At 36.1% G+C, this 25,513-nt stretch overlaps 1 protein-coding gene across 1 annotated transcript in view; it reads right to left on the bottom strand.

Annotated features, from left to right (window-relative positions):
* Window positions 1–25,019, bottom strand: part of LOC107559192 (roundabout homolog 1) — a 296,974-nt gene extending 271,955 nt beyond the window's left edge. Inside the window, exons 1-2 of the mRNA XM_016242952.1 lie at window positions 24,808–25,019; window positions 1,647–1,757 (exon numbers count right to left, since the gene is read on the bottom strand). The gene's annotated coding sequence lies outside the window, so the exon portion shown is untranslated. The remainder of the gene's footprint in view (window positions 1–1,646; window positions 1,758–24,807) is intronic.
* Window positions 25,020–25,513: the final 494 nt, after the last annotated feature.

Below are 25,513 nucleotides of genomic sequence, written 5' to 3'. Positions count from 1 at the left end.
CACAAAATAATGTTCTTTTTAGCAGCATCATATGACCCTTTTAAAGACATTATAATAAAAAAAATGTAATCTAAAATATTATTATTATTTAAATTCAATAAAATGTAAGTATATGAGTTAAAATGTATTTAAAGTTAAAATGCATTAAGTTAAATTTAATTTTACATATAAAATTAAATTTGAAAATATAAAATGTAAAAGGTAATATAAAAATAATAAAATGTACTAGAAAGTTAAATTAAGATTATAAATAATGTAATGAGACATTTTAATAAATAATAATAAATGATAATATTAATAATAATTTCATTTAAATGCAATTATATAACTTAAAATGTATTTAAAGTACAGTAAAAATATATTTTAAGCTATATGTGTCAAATTAAATGATAAATAATTTAAATGATTAATAAATACATTTTATTAGTTTTTTTATTATGTCTATATAGGCTTTTTATTAAGTTTTACTTTTATTTATTTTCAGTTATTTCAGTACTTCAACACAAAATGGAAATAATATATATATATATATATATATATTTAATGTATTTATATATATGTACATGTATATGTATATGTGTGTGGCTGTACATACACATATGTAGTTGTTTTTTGGTGTTTGGCTTAGTGTTATGTTAGAATCATTATTATACTCATACCTTTTGTTCTTTTAATATTTTTGAATAGTTTTTAGCTTTATTTTTTTGTTTTCATTTAAATGTTTTAGTTTTGAAATGTTGTTGTATGCATTTGTCATTTTTATTTAATTTATTTTATTTTCTTAAATGTGTATATATATAGTATTTATAGAGTTTTAGCTTTTAGTTTTAATTACTTTTTCTTATTTGTAAGTCGCTTTGGATAAAAGCGTCCGCTAAATGACTAAAAGTAAAGTAAAGTAACGTAAATGGCAAAACATAAAAGGTTACATAAAAATATAAAAAGTCCTTGAAAGTTAACTTAAGATTATAAAGAAATAAATGCAATGAGATAATTTAATAAATAATATTTTTTTATTTACATGGTGAAAAAAAGTAATCTTCCATGAACCTTTAATTTAACACTCAGAGCTCAGAATATCCTGTTTGTCTCTTAATGATGACAACCCTGTCTCGACATTATATCGGTCATCTTGCTGTCTAAATGGTGGAATTGCCCATTTTAAAAATCCTTATCCGTCACTCACTAGTCCACAACCAGGCCCAAACCTCACCGACTCACTGTAAAACTCTGTACTCGAATGGCAAAAACAAAGAAAGGTACAACAAGAAAGAGATGAAGACATTTCAGTTTCGAAAAATGCACAACAAGTGCTTTCTAAGGGAAAATGCAGCTCTTTTGGTGTTCCCATCTCTTGTTCTTCTGCTTCTGGAGTTTCTTTGTCGTGGTGGGTGACGTAAACAAAGTTAGCAGACACCCCGACCCTTCATGTACTGTTTTGAGATTTGGCAGACACCGACTAAACTGTCATTTCCTTTACACACTGCTTTCATTTCCAACATGACATGACACCATTTCCACATGAATAGGTCTCCTCACATCTCACGAGGGGCGTCTGGCGTGTTAAAGGTGGAGGCATAGAGCAGGTAAATTATTGCAGGAAAGTGTTCAGATGGCTCTGAGAAATCAAATGCACTTCAAATTACCTCTGACAACACCCACTGTTCCTTTCAGCTTAATCTCTCGCCTTTCATCTTCCAATTTCTACCCTTGGAGCTCCTTGTAACTTCAGCCCAGGGAGCCAGATGCTACGAGAGCTAGGGAGGGGAAGGAAAGAGAGAACAAAGCAGATGAATAACACAGTGGTCTGCGATTGTTAAAAATCAAATCGTTCTCGTTATGGTCCAAATGGTTAGGAAACAGAGATGCACAATATCACTATCATTATCTTTGCCCAGTGCTGTCTTTTCCCCATGGACTGCCGTTCTTATTGGGAAGGTGGCTGGTGGTTCAATTAGCCTGACTGAGACGTTTTTGAGGGAATAATGCAATGCACCGACAGGAGTGTGCCATGCAAGCCATAAGGAGCAGAGCATTCTATAGTTGCACGCTTATGTATTCATTCCTTGTTCATGCTTTAGAGCTACACTGTGCACTATCTGGACAACCCAGATGCCGTCCCCCGGGACTACAGCCAGGATAGTGAGTAAACACATATTCGCCTATTGTTCATGATTTCCAGGCATTTCAGTAAAACCTCCAGCACTGCATTTCCACTGGCCGTTCTTCCTCCCTGTTCATTAATTTGAAAGCAGACTGTTTAGATTGGGCACCATTTAATCACATATAGGAGCCATGGCCTGGAGGCAAACACAAATACTTCAACATAAGCAGGTCTGGACACTTTAATTGAGAATGCCTTTAATATTACTGAACTTGAATTGAGCTATTCAAGATAAACAACTGGAGGTAATTTAAAGGCAAATCTGTCATTTCTGTACCACCAGCATCAGCAAACAGAATTGATGATTGATCAGCTAAACAGATAGACAAAGCCCAAAATCACAGAACTGGGTGAGTAAATGTTGCTGTGTCAACCTGGTCAGGATGTTCAAATAAAAATAATTCAAACTAAAACAATTTAAATTAAATATTAATAAAATTAAAACAATGGAAAAACCCTTAAGATAACCTGTTGAAAGAAAAGGACACATCTTAAGCATGCAGAATAACTTAAGTGGACTTTGAATGATTAATTGCCACTAGATAATTATAAACATATATCCAGTATAAATATGTGACCCTGGACCACAAAACCAGTCTTAAGTCGCTTGGGTATATTTTTAGCAATAGCCAAAAAAAACATTGTATGGGTCAAAATTATCGATTTTACTTTTATGCCAAAAATCATTAGGATATTAAGTAAAGTTCATGTTACTTGAAGATATTTTATAAATTTCCTACCGTAAATATATCAAAACTTTTTGATTAGTAATATGCATTGCTAAGACCTTCATTTGGACAACTTTAAAGGCGTTTTTCTCAGTATTTTGATTTTTTTGCACCCTCAGATTCCAGATTTCAAATAGTTGTATCTCGGCCAAATATTGTCCTGTCCTAACAAACCATACATCAATGGAAATCATATGATGTATAAATCTCAATTTCGAAAAATGTACCCTTATGACTGATTTTGTGGTCCAGGGTAACATAAGAGTCCGAAAATTTCGTCTGAAATTTTCGCACGTTAAAAAATAAATACGACCTCACGTTATGTCAAACACGTTTACACACTGCCTCCGAAACATTCGTCCGTCATAAAAAAAATTCGGATCGGGTTCGATTTTTTCCGTTTTTCGCATCCGTAGCAAGCATTTTGAGAGGTGTGCGAACAAGCGAACGCCAAAACCCAGAATGGCGATTCTCAAGTTCATCCACTTCGTCTCGCAGCACAAAGCACTGTATATAGAAATTTTTTTCACAACGGATTAATTATTACGCATCGAACTCAGTGTGCAAGATTTCGGTGCATGACGAATTTTTACGAAAAAATGCATACAAAAATTTCGGTCTCAGTGTGCAGAGACTTTAACACCAAACCAACCAAAAAACTATTTATATCTAACATATATCTTATATATGTAATTTCCCCAGTTTTAACAATATTTTACAACAGTCTTGTAAAACTTAAAAAAAAAAAATTATAACAGTCACTTAAGGTAAATTTCTAGAATAAATAAACACTGTTGAATATAATCTTCAGAAAATCTCAAAATGTAAATTTTTCATACTGTACATATTTTATGCTGTGATGTTCAAACTACAGGTGTCTAAATATATTTGTAGCATTTAAAATGAGCTTTAATTTATTAAACTTTAATACCAGGAGTCCGAAAATTTCGTCTGAAATTTTCGCACGTTAAAAAATATATACGACCTCACGTTATGTCAAACACGTTTACAAACTGCCTCCGAAACATTCGTCCGTCATAAAAAAAATTCGGATCGGGTTCGATTTTTTCCGTTTTTCGCATCCGTAGCAAGCATTTTGAGAGGTGTGCGAACAAGCGAACGCCAAAACCCAGAATGGCGATTCTCAAGTTCATCCACTTGAGCACTGTATATAGATCCTTGCACACTGAGTTCACAGAAATTGGTATTTTTCACAACGCATTAATTATTACGCATCGAACTCAGTGTGCAAGATTTCGGTGCGTGACGAATTTTTACGAAAAAATGCATACGAAAATTTCGGTCTCAGTGTGCAGAGACCTTAACACCAAACCAACCAAAAAACTATTTATATCTAACATATATCTTATATATGTAATTTCCCCAGTTTTAACAATATTTTACAACAGTCTTGTAAAACTTAAAAAAAAGAAAATTATAACAGTCACTTAAGGTAAATTTCTAGAATAAATAAATACTGTTGAATATAATCTTCAGAAAATCTCAAAATGTAAATTTTTCATACTGTACATATTTTATGCTGTGATGTTCAAACTACAGGTGTCTAAATATATTTGTAGCATTTAAAATGAGCTTTAATTTATTAAACTTTAATACCATTTTGTATAAATATCAGGAGTTAATAGTTAATCTGCCATTTCAAAAAAATCTCCTTTTTGCAGTTTTCTTTGCTAAAAATTGTTGTCAGTCTGTAAGTTCTAGCAATTCTTGTTTCTAAGAGATTTGGTTCTGTAAGATTTGGTACTCATATGACCTCACAGGAATATTAAAAAAAAACTGAAAGATTTGTGTGTTTCCCATTATTTAGTGATTTGATAGTAACTGCATTATCAAAAGATGTGCATGTGCATCAAAACGAGCTAATCTAAAGATCTAAAGATCTTATAAACCACTGTTCAAAAGTTTGATGTCAGTTTCAATTAATTTATTTAGCAAGGATGCATTAAATTGATCAAAAGTGAGAGTAAAGACATTTATTTCAAATATAGCCTGTTCTTTTGAACGTTCTATCAATGAATTCAACACTGATACTGAAACTGAATTTCAACACTGATACTGATTAAGAAATATTTATTTGAGCACCAAATCAGCTTATTAGAATGATTTCTGAAGGATCATGTGACACTGAAGACTGGATTAATGATGCTGAAAATTCAGCTTTACATCACGGTAATAAATTACAATATATTCAAATAGAAAACAGTTGATTTAAATTCCAATTAGGGATGCACCGATATGAAAATTTTGGCCGATACTGATAACCGATTATTCTTTATTTTTGAAAGCCGATAACCGATATGTTGGCCGATAAATCTATATCCAAATTGTTATATACTTTTTGAGAGCCTGATTACAAAAAAGGTCTCATCATTAAAAGCCACATCCCAAACACTTCAACATAAGCAGCCTAGTTTGAACGGTGTACTGGTGGCCGATATATCGTGCATCCCTAATTCCAATAATTCCATAATTTTACTGCTGTTACTGTATTTTGAATCAAATAAATGCAGCCTTGGTGAACATAACAGACTTCTTTCAAAAACACTTTTAAAAAACAACCTTACTGACCTCGAAACTTTGATCAGTAGTATAAATCACATTAACATCTAATATTATGCAAGTTAGTAAAAAGTATATTATATTTAACAAACAAGGGCAGAATAGCAATAGTACACCCAAAATGTATATATATATATATATATATATATTACTTACTCGCCTTCACAACCAGTAGCCTATCACTTTTCTTCCATGAAAGGAGCAGAATGTTTAGCAGAATGTTCAAGCTGCTTTTTCCATTAAAGTGAAAGAGGATGGTTACAGACATGCTCTAAAATGTTGAAAAAACAACCAGAAAAGTAGTCCATGTGATTTGTGCGCTACATTACAAGTATTCTGACTTCATACAATAGCTTTACAAAGACCTGAAGACCTAAAATATAGTCACAGAGTCCATTCAAGGCGTTTTTTTGAAAAAACATGAACACTATGCAAAATATCTCCTTTTGTGTTTCACAGAAGAAGGAAAGTCAGACTAGTTTGGAACGACATGAGGGTGAAAAAATGATGACAGAAATGTAAAATTTTGGCTGAACTATCCTTATCCAGCCTTCATTGTCAGACTACGTTAACACCCTGAATGCCATCATATTCCTAACAGACACTTCTATGCATGTAAAGTCTTTGGTTGACTGTCAGTTTTGCTTGATTGCCAGAGCTGAACCACGCGCTCTGACGGCAGAACCGTTTCTAAATCCTGGGGGAAATGTCACAACGAACAACTCAGCCCCGACAATTAAACATATCATACGTACACCATAATTACCGGAGGCAGACTGATTTGCTAAGCTCCTCAAATGAATTTGCCAGATTATTCACAAATAAACTACACTGCACTATCGGTATCAGTAAGCAGTATCACACAAGCTTAATTAAAGCTAATGCATTTTAATAACACCAGATATTTAGATTACACCTCCCATAAGCCTCAGCTAATTAGAAAACTGATGTACAGTTGACAAACATACAATTATTGAAGCGGTTATACACTAACAGAGAACAGAACAGCTTTGGTTTTTTATTTTACTTTGCTTTTTGGCTTCAAAAAGTGTGATATCCATGTTTAAAAACCCCATTCGCCAGCTTGCAAACAGCTTGAAACATTTCAACAGTCCTTTCCCAAATCAAATGCTCTCTATCAGATCAAGTGTTGCATCCTCATTAAAAGCACTTGAGAGAGGAAGAGGGTTCTTGCCATTCTAGTGTCCCACATAATTGTTCCTGATGAGCAATAATACAAAGGAAAACACAACAGCCTGATTTGCATATCTGCGTTTATAAACAAAGCCCGCAGTCACACCTGAACTCTTGCTATTTCGCTCCAAGGGCAAAATTAACTTTCCGCCGGTGTTCACTGATGGTATATTATCATAAATTGGCTTATTAGTTGCAGGTTATTGAGCCAAGATAGTGTGTAACTCGCCGCATTTGTGTGGGAAATGAATCACATCTTAATGCGCTTTCGGGATTCGAAGATTAATCAGAGGAGACCGCCCGTGGATGTGACTGCTTTTTTGAGAAGGCCATGAGAAGCTGGAAGTCAAGAGCGGGCAATAAAAATGCACGTTTCAAATCATTCTCTATTGCATATTTAAATTATTTGAGATAAAGTATGAGATCCTGGTCTTTCAAATCTTAGTGATTTTTAGAAATGGATTTCAAGGCGCTGTTGATAATAATAAGACTTGTATGAAGTTGCACTGCAAGGTTTGGGTCATGGAGCAGGTCCAAGAAAACCCAATTAGAATGGAAGAAGAGATGTGGGAGCAGAGGTCAAGGATATTTGAGCCTACACATGCACTTTTTTCTCTTTTTGAGATAATTTGTTGTACATAATTCATGTACAGAGTGTCTAGGTGGCTGCGAGTGAAGTGTGAACAGAATTTCAAAAGAACTGATGACAAATGTGCAAAATGTCTATGTATTTATAACATGATCAGAATACAAAAGTGCCTTGAAAACTGAAAAGAAATGAATAGTTGACTCAATAATGAAAATACTGTCATCCTTAATTCACCCAGACACTCTTAAAAAATAAAGGTTCTTTATCGACATTGATGGTTCCAAGACAAACCTTTAACATCATAGTGAAAATGAAGATTCCGTTGATTTAAAAAGAAAGAAAACCATGGTTCTTCTAAGAACTGTGCACTGGAAGGTTCTTTTAGGAACTCAAAATGGTTCTTATAAGGCATCACTGTGAAAACACACCTTTGGGGCCTTTATTTTGAAGAGTGTATGATGTTCTTTCTTCTGTATAGAACACTAAAAGAGAGGTTCACCAGTTTGATGCCAATTACTATACAATATGCCATGTTTATATGTTCAATTCTGGTCTGTTTCTTGCATAAAGATATTGTATGGCTTAGATTTAAAAAGAAAGAAAACCATGGTTCTTCTAAGAACTGTGCACTGGAAGGTTCTTTTAGGAACTCAAAATGGTTCTTATAAGGCATCACTGTGAAAACACACCTTTGGGGCCTTTATTTTGAAGAGTGTATGATGTTCTTTCTTCTGTATAGAACACTAAAAGAGAGGTTCACCAGTTCACCAGTTTGATGCCAATTACTATACAATATGCCATGTTTATATGTTCAATTCTGGTCTGTTTCTTGCATAAAGATATTGTATGGCTTCAAAAGACTTTAAAAATGTAGTGTACAAGTGTGTGGACTGCTTCTTTGGTCCATTTTCTGGTCTCACTTATGCTTTGGTTGTGTGAAAAACGCAATATTCAGCGAAACATCTCCACAGTCATACAGGTTTAAAATGACATGACGGTGAATAAACGGTGACAACTTTCACATTGGATAAACTATTCATTTCAAATTTGGTTGAAGCAAACATGTTTTCGTCTGGTTAACTGTGTTTTTCAGTGAATATATTTGTCACTTAAATTCCCACTTAAATCTCCTTTTCTATTCTCAATTCATTTCTCAGCACAGATTTCTCATAAACCAAATCACAGATCCAATTATTCACCGTTCTGCTGGTGTATTTGCTTTAACAATAAAAAAGCCCATTAAGCAAGCATTTAACCATTTTCTGCTAGACCGCATCAAATGTTTAAATAAGGTCCTAATGAACCTTAATTAACCAAATATACTGTATCTATATCTTAAGGAAACTTTGTTATGACATATTTCCAAATGCAACCTTGGAAGATCAAATTGAATTGATGCAAACTGAATGAAACAATCAATTTGAAACACGATTAAAAACGCCATCACAGATCAATGAGCCTTGATTTCCTATTCACAACATACACGGCAAACTGCAAGACTTGTTATTGCTGCTACTGCTATCGTTGTTAATATTATTATCATAGCGTTCTTTCAGAGTCAACAAAAGCAACAAAACAAGAGTATCTCCATCAGCAATACAAATCAGAACAAAAACATTTGTTCAATTTTGACAAGATATATACTTCACTTGTACGTCTTCTTGTGTTCATTTATTTCTCCAATGACAAGAGCAAAAAATAAGAATGGTATGAAATGAAATGAAATGAAATGACCCATAGTGTTACAGATATACATTTTATGACCCCCTGTCCCCTTCATTCTTCACATCTCTCCTTATGTCCACCTCTCAATGAGTGCATTAGACGTGTCCAGAGGCAAGCGTCCTGCTTAATGTTCCACTGGGTTATTTCTCTTTTGCTTTCAATTACAAAGACACAGCAGCAACCCAACTCTTTCTTTAGGAAGCTGCCACACACACACACATTTCGGTCTCCTGCAGGTTGATATAGATAGATATCCCTCCCTGTCGAGTCTGAATCTACATTAGGTCATTTCAATAAGTGGAGAGGCCCCAAGGCATTGGTCAGGAGCTGGGGTGGAGGCAGGCCTCCATCCGTCTTAGTTTGACTCCGACTTGCTGACGGGCAGACGGATGGGGGGCCGGTGTAGCCAATCTCAGTTGTGTTTGTTATAATACTACATTAAGGGGGCCTATTAGAGCATGTCAGGAAATATTGAAAGCATCACAGAAGGCGGAGGGCTTTGCTAAAGTATGTTGTGGATGAAAGGAATCTTTTTGTTGTAAAAAACCTGGGGGAGGGATGGTGGGAATGGCTTCAAAGTGAATGCTGACCTTAGGCATCTATGGTGAGCCACTTATTTGGAAAAGAGGTGGAGGGTGTGGCTTTGGGGAGGGGTTTTGGATAAAGGCGTAGCTTCATTTCATAAGCCACCCACAACTGCATACTGAATAGAAAAATTTAGTGACTTTTTTACGCAACTTTATGCAAAAACTGTCTTGATCACAAAACACCAGACTGAAATAATGACTGGTTTTGAAGAATCAGATGTCAAACAGTGTTAACTAAAACTATTAAAATAATTCTCGTTCATTGAAATAAAGCTGAAATTAAATACAAAGATTAAAAGAAAAACTTAAACTTTAAAAAAATAAAAATAAAAAAAAAATGTTGCCTTGGCAACTAACTGGAAATAATTTCAGGATTAAGTACTAAAATTACTAAAACTGAAAAAGAAAATAAAGGCTAAAATAAATGATAGAAATACTGAAAAAAACTAAAAATGACAAAAGCATAAAATCATAACAAAATCACAAACTAAAATAAAATAAAAGTTAAAATAAATTATAGAAAAATATAAAAAAGGCAAAAGCAAAATAAACAAATAAATGACAAAAAGAAACAAACTAATATTAAAAGGAAAATTTAAAATATAAAAATAAAAGCTAATATTAATAAATATAATAATACTATGTACTATAATACACAGATGTCAAAATCAAATTCAAACCAAAAATCTGAATTATTGTCTGCACACTGAAAAAAAAGATTCAGACTAAAGTCAAGTTGAACATATTTTTTTATTTTTTATATTTGCAAAAATGAAAAAAGTGCAATGAATAAAAAACTAACCAACAGGAGAAAGCATAGCAGTCCACTGCCTTCTTCCTCTGTAATCACCAAATCAAATCTATGAAATATATTTCTGGCTATTTTGTTTGCCGCTTTCTGTACACTCTAAAAAAAGATGGTTCTTTAAAGGTTCTTTACATGCAGTAATGGTTTTATTTAGAACCATAGCATTCTGAAGAACCCTTTTGTGCTGAAATGGTTCTTTGTGTTAAAGTTTAGGGTTCTTTGTTCCCTTTGTTCCTTCTGTTTTTCAAATCTGTAACTGTCAAAGCATCTAATTACTGCTTTTCTGGAGTTCAGTGATCCAACTACACAGACTGTCAATACACTCTCAACAGGTAAATGATTTCATTCTTAAATTTAAATACAAATTTAACTTTAAAATTGTAACTGGTTTTCAAACAAACATGTTCTTATCTCTTTTTTAGTTTTTGATCAAATAAGTGTGTGCAACTCTGCTAAGCTGTGGAAACTTCTCTCCACTTCTCCACAAATTAAGTAAAAGAGACAATGAATTTATAATTCATATTGTTCGATTTTTTTTAATTATTACTTGGTTTTATACAGTCTTTATTGAAGAACACTGTGTCATTATTTGAATTCATTTTTCAACACCAGATAGTTTTGGTACAATCTATCCTGGATAAACCCTCCTCTAAATTGCTTGTAAAACAAAATAATCACTTTACATGCTGGCCAGATAGTCTCTTGGCCAGAATAAACTCTAAACAGAACCAGACTAAATGTCGCAAGTCAAAAGTCTGGCTACGTGACACTATTGGACTGTTTACAGAGGTGTCGCTCTAAAACACAGCAGGAGGGGGGAAAGCTGGCCAGTAGTAAAATAATAGCATCCCTGCCAGAGCCTGCCGGGATAGGTTGGGTGATGTACATCGGGGGTAATTACAGACAAATGGCAGGATGGTCCCATCAACTCACTCCAAGAGGAAAGAGACAGAGGGGGACATTAAAACCAACCATTAACAAACAGAAATTGATGTCTGTCCAGAACCTCAGGGCAGTGAACTATTGGTCAGACAGCAGAACATTCATTATAATGACAAATTTTGAGTAGCAAGTGTCAAATGATGTTCCATTAAGTGAGAAAGGGGAAATATTGGAAGTATCCAGGACACTATCAAGTATCTTTGTGCTGAAGCCAAAGATGGATAGAATAACAATTTCACCCACAATCCTCACCTGACCTTTAACCCAAACCTTTGTTCTTTGTTAGTCTCTGATTTAAACTCCCATGCAAATGGTCTGAGAACAATTTCCAAGTCAATCAGTCACTCACCTACACTACTGACAAGTCGCATCAATAACCTAAGGACCCATATTCAACCGAATGAACACTCTGATCTGGATGCATGCTCCTCGATTCATCTTCTTTTGTCTTTATGTTTAGTCATTTACAAAGCATTAAATCTCAAAAGCTGAAGGATTCTTCTAAATCAATCTACTGATCTCAAAGTTTGAGGTTTAAATTTTGTTCATGTAATGTTTTTGAAAGTCTCTAATGCTCAACAAGCTGCGTTTAGTTGATTTAAAATACTGTAAAAAACATAATATTGTTAAATATAAACATTTAAATAACTGTTTTCTATTTTCATATAATCTAAAATGTAATTTATTGTTGTGATGCAAAGCTGAATTTTCTACACCGTTACTCCAGTCTTCAGTGCCACATGAACCTTATGGCGCTTTTCCACTGCGTGGTACGACTCGGCTCGGTACGGCACGGCTCGGTTCGGCTCGGTTTGCGTTTCCACTGCAGTTTAGTACCGCTTTAGAATGGGCGGGATTACACTGCCTTCTTCCTCTGTAATCACCAAATCAAATCTATGAAATATATTTCTGGCTATTTTGTTTGCCGCTTTCTGTACACTCTAAAAAAAGATGGTTCTTTAAAGGTTCTTTACATGCAGTAATGGTTTTATTTAGAACCATAGCATTCTGAAGAACCCTTTTGTGCTGAAATGGTTCTTTGTGTTAAAGTTTAGGGTTCTTTGTTCCCTTTGTTCCTTCTGTTTTTCAAATCTGTAACTGTCAAAGCATCTAATTACTGCTTTTCTGGAGTTCAGTGATCCAACTACACAGACTGTCAATACACTCTCAACAGGTAAATGATTTCATTCTTAAATTTAAATACAAATTTAACTTTAAAATTGTAACTGGTTTTCAAACAAACATGTTCTTATCTCTTTTTTAGTTTTTGATCAAATAAGTGTGTGCAACTCTGCTAAGCTGTGGAAACTTCTCTCCACTTCTCCACAAATTAAGTAAAAGAGACAATGAATTTATAATTCATATTGTTCGATTTTTTTTAATTATTACTTGGTTTAATTATTATATACAGTCTTTATTGAAGAACACTGTGTCATTATTTGAATTCATTTTTCAACACCAGATAGTTTTGGTACAATCTATCCTGGATAAACCCTCCTCTAAATTGCTTGTAAAACAAAATAATCACTTTACATGCTGGCCAGATAGTCTCTTGGCCAGAATAAACTCTAAACAGAACCAGACTAAATGTCGCAAGTCAAAAGTCTGGCTACGTGACACTATTGGACTGTTTACAGAGGTGTCGCTCTAAAACACAGCAGGAGGGGGGAAAGCTGGCCAGTAGTAAAATAATAGCATCCCTGCCAGAGCCTGCCGGGATAGGTTGGGTGATGTACATCGGGGGTAATTACAGACAAATGGCAGGATGGTCCCATCAACTCACTCCAAGAGGAAAGAGACAGAGGGGGACATTAAAACCAACCATTAACAAACAGAAATTGATGTCTGTCCAGAACCTCAGGGCAGTGAACTATTGGTCAGACAGCAGAACATTCATTATAATGACAAATTTTGAGTAGCAAGTGTCAAATGATGTTCCATTAAGTGAGAAAGGGGAAATATTGGAAGTATCCAGGACACTATCAAGTATCTTTGTGCTGAAGCCAAAGATGGATAGAATAACAATTTCACCCACAATCCTCACCTGACCTTTAACCCAAACCTTTGTTCTTTGTTAGTCTCTGATTTAAACTCCCATGCAAATGGTCTGAGAACAATTTCCAAGTCAATCAGTCACTCACCTACACTACTGACAAGTCGCATCAATAACCTAAGGACCCATATTCAACCGAATGAACACTCTGATCTGGATGCATGCTCCTCGATTCATCTTCTTTTGTCTTTATGTTTAGTCATTTACAAAGCATTAAATCTCAAAAGCTGAAGGATTCTTCTAAATCAATCTACTGATCTCAAAGTTTGAGGTTTAAATTTTGTTCATGTAATGTTTTTGAAAGTCTCTAATGCTCAACAAGCTGCGTTTAGTTGATTTAAAATACTGTAAAAAACATAATATTGTTAAATATAAACATTTAAATAACTGTTTTCTATTTTCATATAATCTAAAATGTAATTTATTGTTGTGATGCAAAGCTGAATTTTCTACACCGTTACTCCAGTCTTCAGTGCCACATGAACCTTATGGCGCTTTTCCACTGCGTGGTACGACTCGGCTCGGTACGGCACGGCTCGGTTCGGCTCGGTTTGCGTTTCCACTGCAGTTTAGTACCGCTTTAGAATGGGCGGGATTATTCACATGTCATTATAGTTGCGCCGCCTCTACTGCCGCGACTCCTAGAAAACGTTTTCATTCCGCGTCGCCCCATCAAGCTCTCGCTGGATCCGCTCCTCTGCTATCAACGAGAGGAACGTCTGTTCTTCCGCAACAGGGGGAACAGCCACTTTTTGGTTATTAAAAAAAGGTGCGCTCCTTCAAAACAGTTGCGTTCGATCCTTCGCTGGCTGTGCTGATTGGGTCTGTTTGTGTCTCATGTCGCAAGTTCAGTGACGCAGGTAGTGACGATTGTCTCCGGCCAATCCGTGATCAGCAGAGTTTACACATCACGTTTTGGTAACGGTACGGTACGCTTGGAACCCCAACCGAGGTGGTACTAAAAAAAGTACCAGGTACTGTACCCAGTGGAAAACCCCCAAAAAGTGAACCGTACCAAGCCGTACCGTGCCGTACCATGCAGTGGAAAAGCACCATAAATGTCTGTTATCACCTAGGGTTGGGCCGATAGACGATGCCATCATCCATCGCCGATGGTTGATCCCCCCCGCAATCCGCCTCATCCCAATACCGTGTTCGGAAAGAAAATGACGTGTTGGCGCCGGCAGAACCCCTAAAGGGAATAAATACGAGATGGAAGGAAAATATATATTTCAATATTTTTCCTCGCAGTTATATCATTGGGTAATTATACTACATATATATTTTGGGCATCAGGGAGCCGCTATTATACCTGGCATTGAAACTGGCATCGGGCTTTTGAATGCATGATCGCGTTTTAGTTTCACTTTCGAGATTCGCAATCGCACATACTCTGTTTATACTATGGAGCGGCAGTACTTACCACACATTTTACAAGATTATATGCTTGTCAGTGGTATGAGGATCTGCAAATCATTCGCCATCGTCCTTAGTCAAGCTTACTCTGTTTATGTGGTAAGTGAAATTTGATGTACTGTAACAGACAACCGTTACACCGTGTCTACACCGTGTCGCACCACGCCACATCAGCTAAAATCTGTCTACACTGGACACGACAAAGCGACCGTTGAAAATCATTTGAAATTTGTGTCAGCACGTCATAAATAGAACGCGGCAGCAGTTTAATGTTGGGGATTTGTCGTGTCACGCCGCGCCGCATCCAGTGTAGACAGCATCACTTATTATAATGAGTTCTATAGATTGATCTATATATAAGGAATCTCTGTTATAGATCAGTGGTTCTATAGTATTTTGTCGTGCCACGCTGCTTGTGTCCGGTGTAGACACAGTGTTAGGAATCATATTTGTTTTCCCTTATAAGGATTCACGCTTCGGGCACACCCCCTAACCCCCTAAATTTTTTTGGTGTGTACAAACATTTCAAATTATTTGCAGGAACAGTTCTATGAAAATTAATGAAGTACTTCAATTAGGGATGCACCGAATGTTCGGCAACCAAAATTATTATAACCGAATAAGCGAAAAGACCGAATAAATTGTACCGAACAATGATATGGCGCGATCAAATAGCAACCAGCGCAGAGTGAGAGGTGCGCACTCTTTATTATGCAGCACACACGTCAGCAGTGGAAGCATTTAAACTGTCGGAGAAAGACGCAAAAATCATTACAAGCACCGACAGCGAGAGACTGTTTAGGACTGCATCGCATGTCTTCAATGAGAAGAGGAAGGGGTGATTTTTGCTGGTTACTGTATGATGATTGAAATCGCGAAATGGCCTTAAACAATTAGTAAATAAACTGCAGAATGTTATGTTTTCTAATACACGCACACATTGCATGTATTCTGACAGCGCTGCACGATCTCGCAGCAGATCTGCTTGTTAACCAGGGTTCAAAGCGCGAGGAAAATCTGAGCTGATACAGTCGTCAGTTGCTCAGTCACATTTTTATGAATTTTTACAAGGCATGTGACAATGCGAAACGTATGACGTATTCGTAATGAGACTCATTTATAAATCTGTTATCAACAAAAATAAGCATCGAGGTCTTCCTGTGCGTTTCCGCCAAAATAAAAGTTGAGAAAAAGCAAGAACTCTTATCAACATTCATAAATGTTAGTATTGTAATTTTACTGTTGTTCTAATACATTTATTATAACATTCACACATAGTGTTCAAATTAGGATCTGTAATATTTTCTAATGTTTTAAAAGAAGTCTCTTCTCAGCAAGGCTGCTTTTAATTGTACAGTAAAAAAAAATTAAATACATGCCTGATTCAAGAAGAGGTCTGAAGCCAAATACTATTTTTTTACTAACTTATTAATTTTAAGTTAAATTGTGCTTTGTTGGTATAGTGTCTGCTAGAATGTTAAAAATGTTCAGTGTTAAATATTTTTAAATTGTTGTTTAGTAATTGATTTTTTTTTTTTTGAAAAGCAAGACAAAACGGTAAAAAGCACATTTTGGCTTTTTAATTTATGCAATGGTGAAAAAAAATTTAAACCGTGTTCGGTATTCGGCCCAGTGTTTAATTTTGTTCGGTTTCGGCTTTGGCCAAGAATTTTCATTTCGGTGCATCCCTAACTTCAATGTTTTACCAACACTGCTGTACCGGTTAAACCCAGCAGCTGAATAAGGTTCACATCTGACTGCCCATTGTTCTTTGCTGACCTTGAGGAAAGTGTGTGTTCAGTGGTTTGGATTTGATGGATGAGTTATCAGTTTGCACAGTACACCTGTCACATCAAACTCTATTGTCTCAAATAAAACTGTGATTCACTGCCGTGGCTGTGTTAGCATGTGACTGCGAGTGGTGGATGAAAGCTGAAGCGTCACTGTAAGTCTAATTTAAAAAACGCCAACTTGGCAACAAAGAGCCTAACAGAGTTTTGATCAGCTCTGCGAGCAGAAATTTACATGGAGATCAAACTGGCAGCAAGAACCCAAATTCAATCATTGGTTAACAGTAAATGGTATCCAACCAAAAGATGCAAGTGGGTAATTGAGAAGCAACTGACCACAAAACCCGGTATGCAATGTTTGTAGGCTTTGTAGAAACCAGTTGCCATGCCAACAAACTGGGAAAAAATATCACAGAACTAGAACGCTATGTCATCTGCACTACAAACTGGCACATTGACTAGCCGAAGTGTCTCCTCAGACTGGCAGCGAGTTGGCTAGTTAAGATTTGGAAAACGGTGTTTGTCATTATAATTCAGAGTTAATGTTCAGTGCATTGCTATTATGACAGTTGATTGTTATTGCAGCAGTTAGGACATTCATGAGCACCAGTTGGCAGAGCTATTGTGTACTCGTTGTGTTTTCCATTAATTATAAGAAAGACGGTATGCAAATATTTACGCTAAGCCAAAGAGAAAGAGTCTGGCATCAAAATATAATGAGCGTAGATCTAAGTATAGATGACTGGAAGATGTCCCCAGACCAAAATTAAGAGACTGTCCATAATACCTACTGATAAACCCAAATAAATCAATAATTCAATCAATCTAAGTTGTGACATAATATTAGTATTGAATATTTCTGGGTGCTTGAGAAGGGGTTAAATATGATCAAATAAACTAAACAGGTGCCACTTCAAACCTTAATCCACCTACATGAGGCCAATTTAAACTTTCAAACATGGTTTCATCAAGCCTATGTTATAAGTTTGTTTTGACAAGCTTTTCTAGTTAAAAATTGCAGTTGAATTCAATTAAATTTACATTCAAACATAGTTCCGCTTTCTCAGTTCAAAATCAGGAATTTAAAGGTATTCTCAATTCAATTCTGAACACTGAAAAAGACCCTGGAAGAAATGCTGTCTAGCAAACGAGTTAAGCCTTGTTTGACACATTTACTGTGGTGTGAAGCACAAACCACCATAGACGGCGCACACATGCACGGAGGAGTTTATACTCAATGTGTAAAAATAAAGAAATGGCACATAGCAGTACAAACTAAATATAAGCTGTACTGCAAGACGCAGCAATGAGAAAAATCCTTTTTGACTAACAATGTTTGTGCTACGAATGTGAATTGCACAGCTTGTTAACGAGAGGGGGGCTATTCATTTTATAAAACAGGTGAATAAAATCTCATAAATTTGCAAGTCGACAGAGACTTGAAGGTGAGCCTGCAAAAAAAACACCTAGTAAACACAAAACAATGAATTAAAACTACTCTGAAGAACATCTAATTTTACAGAGGTGCAAACAAACAGTTAAGAAAAAAATTGCAATTATAAGCACATTAGAAACATTCAACATCATCATGCACAACTAGTCTGTAACGGCACAGTTCATTGTGCCAAAACTGCATTACAATAATCTTCATTTTTATGGTAAAACTGACATTTTTAATGCCTGACAGAATGAGAGACGTCATTGAAAGCAGAGTGGCTTCTTTCAATTCGTGCCTGACTGTAGAAAGAGAAAAGCACCTACTGAAGTGACCATTTGAAAAGACCCCCCTTCCTCAACACCCACCCGACTCCCCCTCCAGAGACCGAGATGAGAAGCGTGGCTGTACTTCACATGGGCCACAGGAAAGTCCTGACTTAAAAAGCACATTTAAGAGCCAGTGAAGATGAAAAACACCCCAATTATCTCCCCAAGCCCCCGCTGAGCCCCAAGCTGTTTTATGACATTAAAACCTGCTAAATTATGAAACACCACACGGCTGAGGATACAAATGAAAAAAACGGGGACTTCTTTTTCTAAATCATTAGTGTTTGCAGGGTGTCCACTGATGCTATTATGATATTCTCAGTGCTTAGTGTGATGACTTTGCAGTCACATCCCTGTCGGTGATGCTGTGGGGTGTGCCAAAGGCTACGATAAACTACAAGCAGATAATGACTAAGATATGTCAGCTTAGAGATTTGATACGATATGCATTGAAGATTTTTTATGGAATATGAAAGACATAATGAGCATTTGTTAAATTAATTAATTCCTATAAATTATTTAATTATTCATTTGTATATATTTACAACTAATTGCATTTCATCTCATAATGTAACATTCAAAAATGTTAATTTCGTCTAGAGTTAGCATTGGGGTTAAAGGAACGATTCAACAAATAATTAAAATTCTGACATTATTTATTCCCCCCTAAGTCATGTCTAAACATGTAAGGTCCTATTTTCTATGGAAAACAAAAGGAAAAATGCTGGTGTAGTTAATAGTGACCATGCCTATCAAAATATACATGAATTTGGATTTCAATGTATACATCTATCCTACATTCATTGGAAATAGAAAACCCATGAATTTGCCACTGCTCTATTGTTTGAGTATGCTCAAAAAGGAGAAAACCCAAAAATGCATCAACAAAAAAATTGGGCCATTTGACTTATGCACTATAGTCCAAGTCTTTTGGATTCAAACAATATATTTCTGTGATTAAGGCATGCTCTACCAAAGCTCTACAATGGACTTCAAAATTCATAAGAACTACAGGTTAAATCAAACCATATTTGATTCAAGAATTGCGGCAGACAAAAAGCACTTTAGAGTTAATTTTAAAAATGCATCAACAAAAAAATTGGGCCATTTGACTTATGCACTATAGTCCAAGTCTTTTGGATTCAAACAATATACAGTGGGTACGGAAAGTATTCAGACCCCCTTAAATTTTTCACTCTTTGTTATGTTGCAGCCATTTGCTAAAATCATTTAAGTTAATTTTTTTTCCTCATTAATGTACACACAGGCTCTACAATGGACTTCAAAATTCATAAGAACTACAGGTTAAATCAAACCATATTTGATTCAAGAATTGCGGCAGACAAAAAGCACTTTAGAGTTAATTTTTGCATTATCTTTGCAATGTCTTTTTTGCATTTACAGTCTCTATGAAATGTCTGGATGGAAAAGATCTACAATACTGTTCAAAAGTTTGAGGTCAGTAAAAATTTTCTATGAGATTCATTTTCTTCAGCAAGGATGCATTAAATTGATCAAAAGGGACAGTAAAGACTTTCAAATTGTATAAAAAAAATCTAACTCAATATGATGTCTTTTTAAACTTTTTATTTATCAAAGAAAGAATGCCAAATATGCATTATGGTTTCCACAAAAATATTAAGCAGCACATCCATTTTCAATATTGATATGGAATTAAAATAATACATTATATTTTAAAATATATTCAAACTGTAAAATTAAATTGTAACAATATATCTCAACATTACTGTTTTTACTTTATTTTTAATCAAATAAATGCAGACTTGGTGAATATAAGAGACTCGAAAAATCTTACTGACCACAAACTTTTGAAAAGTTTGTGTATTATATGCAAACATGAGTATAACATGAAGGTGCGTAAATATTTCATGGTGAACTACTAAGGGTCAGGGTTAGTGACATTGCAAATGCTGCCTTAAGTAAGAGAATGTGCAATTCTGTACTTTATCATTTAACTACAAACTACCTGGCCATGAACACTGAGGTAACATTCTGTTTGCTTGTTTAAGGTCTTGATAGAATACGTGGCTCTTTTCTACATCAGGGTGAGGGCTACGATCTGTCAGGTCTTCCCACCAGATTACACACTTACACAGGGGTCACAAAACCGGGTCTCTGACATCTGTCACGCACACAGGGTTTCCTGCGGACAGCGGTACAAGACAGGAAACAATTCAGGCAAACCTACCCAGAGGACATCCGATCACATCCACATGTGCAACAAATAATCTATCTCCAGAAATCCCCAAAGACAGAGAGCGAGTGAAGAGGAGAGAAAGAGAGAGCGAGCGAGATTTATTAACAGCCATAGGCTATTCAGGTCTGCGGTTGTTCAACGATAAGTCCGCTGATAACCAGTCATTTCCTGAGAACAGACCATACAGTGTGCACCACTTTTGTGGAATTGCAAAATTTCCATTTCCACTTCTATATTCTTAGACACTGTATCATATTTAACCCCCACGGTCCGGGCCAGACAGTATCAGCAATTCCCCATTGGCTGCAGCACACAGGCTAAAATCCAATTTCTGTGATAAGCTTCAGATTTGCCGTGAGGACTGGCGTTGCGTTCCTCTTTGGATTGTACGCGTTTATCCAAGAAAAGGGCAACAGAGACGGATCGGAAGTGGCAAGGGGCATGATGGCCGTGTGGGTGTGGTATCAAGCTCAGACAGGTGTAGAATGATGATTCAATTCATGTTCACACTGCTTCACTCAAGAATCACCTCTTGCTTTCCAACCCCTGATCCCCAAACACAGTCCCTAACCAGCATCAGAGAAACTACTTTCGCTAGATTGCCATCTGCCAAAACATTAAAAAAATTATATAATTAAAAACATAACATTCTCATTTTCCACTAGATATTTTCATCTTCATCTCATCAGCAATTTCGATTTGCAGCTGACCACTAAAGGCCCGGGTATACTTCACTTTCCACGTTCTGTTCCGTCTCACACGACCGCGTCAGCACAGCTTTCAAAGTATACTCAAACGCGGATGAGCAAGGATGAACGAGCTTGACACATGTGCAGTGTATCGCCTACTTGACTCACTCTGTCTCAGCAATCACCTCGCGCCTGCGCTGTTGTACGCGGACTGCCCGCGCGGGGAATCACGATCCCGGCTCAACATTATGATGTCTGTCAGCCATCGGCGATGGACGATGGTATCGTCTATTGGCCCAACCCTAAGGCACACAATTATCTATAGGCTAATTCTCTATAATTAGCCAATTTCACACATGAAACACAACAAATTGCAGTAAAATGGCCTGATTACTTTTTCCAATATCGTGCGCAACAACTTAGCATCTTTCATCTGTATTGCTACCATTAACACATCTGTATATCTACATAACAAAATGCTGAAAAACTATGATATCATTTTGGAAATTTTAATCTGTAGACAAATTTCTTTATCCACTTGGTCTTTTGCTTATGCAGCTGACAAATCTGACATTTCTTTCCACTACAAAAATGAATGTGATTTTTGACAGTCATCTTACAGGTAAACGGCATGGTTTAAGTGTGTCAGTAATTTGCTCAAGATCTGTCTTACCTCAAAGCACTTTCACCTCGTATGTGTTCAAACCAAACTTGTAAAATTGTTCACACATACCATCAATACATACGTTTTCCACCAATGTTACAACTTCTTAAGCTTGCAAAACAGCTCAAATGAACAACTTTCTCACATTTCCATAATACTTATGTTACCATTTCAACAACAGTAGGTTCTGTTTAGATATAGTGGTTGACCGATGAGAGTTTTTCAATGGTTCCCAAAAAATATTAAGCAGCACCACTGTTTTCAACACTGATAATAACAAGAAATGTAAATTAGAATTTGAAGACTGGAGTAATGATGCTGAAAATTCAACTTTGCAGGAATAAATTAAATTTTAAATGTTTAAATAGAAATCAGTTATATTAAATAGTATTATTTTTGCAAAGTTTTTACTGTATGTGTGAGTATATATATACAGTGGGTACGGAAAGTATTCAGACCCCCTTAAATTTTTCACTCTTTGTTATATTGCAGCCATTTGCTAAAATCATTTAAGTTAATTTTTTTTCCTCATTAATGTACACACAGCACCCCATATTGACAGAAAAACACAGAATTGTTGACATTTATGCAGATTTATTAAAAAAGAAAAACTGAAATAACACATGGTCCTAAGTATTCAGCAGCCAGAGCCCTGACTTAAACCCAATTGAGCATCTCTGGAGAGACCTAAAAATGGCTGTTCACCAACGTTTACCATCCAACCTGACCGAACTGGAGAGGATCTGCAAGGAGGGATGGCAGAGGATCCCCAAATCCAGGTGTGACAAACTTGTTGCATCTTTCCCAAAAAGACTCATGGCTGTATTAGATCAAAAGGGTGCTTCTACTAAATACTGAGCAAAGGGTCTGAATACTTAGGACCATGTGATATTTCAGTTTTTCTTTTTTAATAAATCTGCAAAAATGTCAACAATTCTGTGTTTTTCTGTCAATATGGGGTGCTGTGTGTATATTAATGAGGAAAAAAAAATTAACTTAAATGATTTTAGCAAATGGCTGCAATATAACAAAGAGTGAAAAATTTAAGGGGGTCTGAATACTTTCCGTACCCACTGTATATATACATACACTTTTTTTTAACACAAGATTTACTCAAAATGAACAATAGCATTATATTTACGCTAAAGTGTACTTAAGATTTATCAAGAATTAAAGGGCCTACACAAAATTGTACAATTACAGGGGGGTGGCCACATCGTTTTGGCCACGTAGTGTATGTCAGATTGCAAAATTATATTTCTGAACACCACCAGCCAAGCGAAGTCTTTTCCGTCACGCATTTCCTGTCAGACATACACACAGTAGAAAGAAGAAAAATGAGATAGAAGAAGAGATGGCAATCTAGCGACTTTGGCTCTGGTGCAGAACTGTCTATCAAGTAACGCTATCTAGAAATTGGCATGCAAGGGAAGAACTCACTGAGGTGAATCACATGACATTATGGAGGTCACGCATGGGTCCAGCCACCTAAAGAGCCCAGATACAAGCCAGAAATAAGAGTATTTTACAGACCACTGGTGCACCTGCTTCTTTCAGAACTCTCAAATTCTGTTTTTAATCGAAACCCATGAGTAATACAATTCATAGGACTTAAAACTAGTCACACTTTACTGGGCTGCCAAAGGACCCCTAGAGAGGCTCCAAAAAAAGGGGAACGAAAAAGTACTTTATCATCAAATGAAGAGTGTGCTGGAACGTTGAATTTTAAATTCCAGCACCTGGCTGGATAACAACGCTAAATGAGATCAAATTGACAGCCCAAGTACCTTAGAGACCGTATGTCTTGTGTGGTTCACACATGCACACACACATGCAAATGTCATCATGAGAGGCTACAATCACTTTTGTGGCATCTGCTCACTATTTTTTTTCAGAGCACAAATTGTTTCATACAAAGAAAATTAAATGTTGATCTTTAATTAAAGATGCCTTTCATTCGCTGTGATTAGAAAAGATTCACAATGGCAAAGCTCAATGTCTCCTAGCCATCGATTTTAATTGAGGCTTGATTACATATACAGTAGCGGGTCATGCTTTTTGTAATTTGAAATATTTTCAGCTTTATTGAAAGACCGCACTGGGTTTATTTCTCTTGGGCATAGTGCAGCCTAGTACAAAAGACTATATTCCAATCACTGGATTAAACAAACGTGGCACGTTGAGAGCGATGATTAATTCATGGACGTATTCTCCATTTCATACATTTATGAAGAACGTTGCCCGTTAAAAATACATTTATGTATTCCAAGCACACCTGGCTCTTCTTTAAAACTTTCAGCAGGGGACAGCTTTCACTTCCACACACTGAGGACTGTTCCCATGCTCTGTCTGGAGTTTTACAGACACCAAGCCCCTTTTAATAGCTCAAAAACATATGTATCAGATTGCTATCTTAGAATTTATCAAGGAACAAAATTTCAACCTCAGAACAGGAATTAAAATGGAAAATTTCTCTAAATGGGCTAAACGCATGCATGCTTTCAGCACCAGAGTCAGCTCCCAATTTCATGAGCTCAAGACATTCTACATTAGGACATAATAAAAAAAAGTGAGATCAGGCAGAAAAGCTACACCTCCTTTCAACGCAGTGTCTTAAATGCAGCATGAAACCATAAGCATCCTTCTTAAGGCTGATAAAATCCTAACACTGAGCATCTTATTTTTTTTATGTTTTTTTTTATCTCTGTTGCATGCAATACATATCCAATAGAAAGTTCCTTGATGCACGAAACCTTTCAGGCTAAATAAGACACTTTGCACTTCACTTCTATTCAAAAATCTAATCCGAACACCCAAAAACGCGAGAAATTATGCAAGTTGACTGAAAGGCTTCAGTGCACAAAACGCAATTATGAAAAGAGAATCTCTTACCCACTTTCCCGATGCTTGATAATTCCAAGAACAGAAGTCAAACTACTCTTCCATCTCTCCAATGAGCCGTGCGTAACTTTCCAATGGATGGTCAGCACCTGGAAATTTAGATGCGCTGGGAAACTAAGGTGAGCTTTAGTCTATGGCAGTTCAGCCACACAGAAAAAGAAGCGAGGCGAGCACCGGAGTGTACCGGTGGATAGTGTCTTTAGCCGCGTTCTCACGCGCTGCTGATGCGGTGCGTGCGCGGCAAAGCATACAGATCTCTCCGCGCTGTCACTGCGCTCTGCTTCCCCGGGTCCTAAAGCTGAACCGCAGCGCCGCTGAACTTTAATGAGTTATTGCACCGCGAGCATTGCATTGTATCTTCCCGAATACGTCTTCATCCTTCCAACAATACCCTAATGTACAAAATACAATCAAACTGTTTTGATGATTGTAGTGACATGTTCGGTCGTTCTTACAAGAAATGTAAGCTCAAAGCAGTAAAATATTATAAATAGGCCTAAAAGAGATAGTTAATGCTCCAATATAAATTAAAAGAGTTGTATGGCTTTTGGTGCGTGTCTGGCCGCATTGAGGAAATGATTTTTCAAAGTTGAAATTAAAACAAAGATTGCTGGAGTACATTTTACAAGAAATGAATCGTTCCAGTTTTTATACTTTACATGTTCTTGCTTAATTAATTCTGTTACTGTTTCTTTGTAATT

The sequence above is a fragment of the Sinocyclocheilus grahami genome, unplaced genomic scaffold, assembly GCF_001515645.1.
Source record: "Sinocyclocheilus grahami isolate Dianchi unplaced genomic scaffold, SAMN03320097.WGS_v1.1 scaffold677.1, whole genome shotgun sequence".
Lineage (NCBI taxonomy): Eukaryota > Metazoa > Chordata > Actinopteri > Cypriniformes > Cyprinidae > Sinocyclocheilus > Sinocyclocheilus grahami.
Note: the sequence above shows the minus strand (reverse complement) of the source record. Positions and strands in the feature narration are given on the sequence as shown.